The sequence below is a fragment of the Echinops telfairi genome, unplaced genomic scaffold (assembly GCF_000313985.2).
Source record: "Echinops telfairi isolate 266 unplaced genomic scaffold, ASM31398v2 ScPeMD7_6;HRSCAF=24_1, whole genome shotgun sequence".
NCBI classification, from domain to species: domain Eukaryota; kingdom Metazoa; phylum Chordata; class Mammalia; order Afrosoricida; family Tenrecidae; genus Echinops; species Echinops telfairi.
In genome coordinates this window covers 324,433-326,597 of record NW_022103903.1, presented here as the reverse complement: position 1 = coordinate 326,597, position 2,165 = coordinate 324,433, and positions in this window count along the sequence as shown.

The window sequence follows — 2,165 nt, the reverse complement described above, 5'->3', positions numbered from 1 at the left end:
TCACTCTGGACTGGACCAGAACATGTACAGAGGTATAGATAAGAGAGAAAGCTCACGACACATGGAATCCAGGAACAGGACTGGGAATAGCAATACCAGAAATATAGGGGTAAAGGGGCGGAAGGAGGGGAGGAAAGGAGAACCAATTGCAATGATCGGAGCATCACCACCACCACCACCCCTCCAGGTGGAATCACAGCAGAAACAATGGGGGACAGGAGATAGCGGTTGGTGTAAAATATGAAAATAACAATAATTTAAAACCTAGCAAGGGGCCAGGGGGGAGGCGCGGGGGGAATAAAAGAGGAGCTGATACCAAGGGGTCAATAGAAAGTACATGTCTAGAAAAGACTGATGGCAACATATGTACAAATATGCCTGATGCAGTTGATGTATGGTTTGTAATAAGAGTTTTAAGAGCCCCCAATATAATGATCTTTTAATAGATAAATAAGCCTTCCTCCAACCCTGATGCCACCGTCTTCTTCATATAAGCTAGCTTCTCTGATGATTGCTCAGCATATTGCTAGAGTAAATATGGTGAGAGGATACAAGCCTGATGTACCCCTTTCCTGCTTTGAATCCATGCAGTATCCCTTTGTTCTGTGCACACAGTTGCCTCATAATCCACATAGCAAGTTCCGCAAGAGCACAATGAAGTGTTCTGGAATCCCCATTCTTCTTGAGATTAGCCATAGTTTGTATTGCTACACACAGTCAAATGCCTTGGCATAGTCAATAAAACACAAGTAAACATCTTTCATCAGCATATTTGAGATAGTTAAAGTTTATTGTGTCAACCTGGCAGATAAACACATGTGGGGTTAATTGAAGGGTGGAGAGATAAATGGCTCAGTGAGTCTCGCCTTTCTAGTTCTCAGGTCTCTTGCTTTGTGATGGTCGGACAAGGGTGCAGCTGCCTTAGCCAGTTCCCTGCTTCAGTTGGCAAGGCTCACTTCCTGCAAGACATCCTTGAGGAGAAGCCACATGGACCTACCCCAATGCAGCCCTGGGTGCTGGAGCAGCCATGTTGAGACCCCTGCCAGCACTAAGATGCTTACACGTTCACTGACTCGGCTTTCCTCCTGCAGTCGGTGTCACTGCGTGTGCTTTGTGGGATGGAGGTGTACTTTGTGGATTGGTGTTGGACATATGGGTTAATGGGCTAAAGTTGGACTTGTGGGCTTGGGCAACACTGGGTTGGGATGCTTTCTTGATGTGCACTTTACTGTATATAAAACTCTTTCTTATACATATGGGTTTCTGTGGATTTGTTTCTCAAATCTACCCAGACTAACACAATATTGTAGCTTGTTAATGAGCTTTCCTTCAGTGCTTTGTTTTTCATAGAGCCCAACTTCTCAGATTATTTGAAGAAGTATGATGAAAGGATATAGCTTTGACACATACCTTCCTGATTTTATGCCAGGCCGTTTATGCCTGTTCCGGTCAAACAACTGCCTCTTGGTCTACATACAGGTTCCTGATGAGTATAAGCCTTCCATAATTTTCATTCTTTGAAATGCTATTCACAATTTATTATGAATGATACTGCTGAATGGTTTTCCATAGTCGGTAAAACACAAGTAAACACTTTCTTGATATTTTCTGTTTTTTAGTCAATATCCAACTGATGTCCTAGTGATATCCCTCACTTCTCATCCTCTTCTGAGTCTGGCTTGACTTTTTGGCTGCAATTATTTTTTAATTATTTCTGGCAAACTTTTATTTGTGTATCATATAAATAGTATTGCTCTGTAATTTACTCATCCTGTTGGGTGACCACTCTTGGAAATGGCACAAATATGGATAGATACCAATTGGTTTGTCAAATTGCTTGGCACAGACCAGCACATGTTTCCTGTGGTGATGTGTTTTTTCAAACATTTTCATTGGTAATGCCTCAATCCCTGGAGGCTTGCTTTTTGAACATGGCTTCAATGCACCTTGGACTTCTTCCTCCAGTTTCATGGGCTACCTCTTGAAATGGTTAAGTGTCAACCAATTCTTTTTGGTACAGTGCCTGTGTAGTTTAAAAAAAATCATTTTATTAGGGGCTCATACAACTCTTATCACAAGCCATACATACATCAATTGTGTAAAGTGCATTTGTACATTCATTGCCCTCATCATTCTCAAAACATTTCCTCTCCACTTAAGCCCCT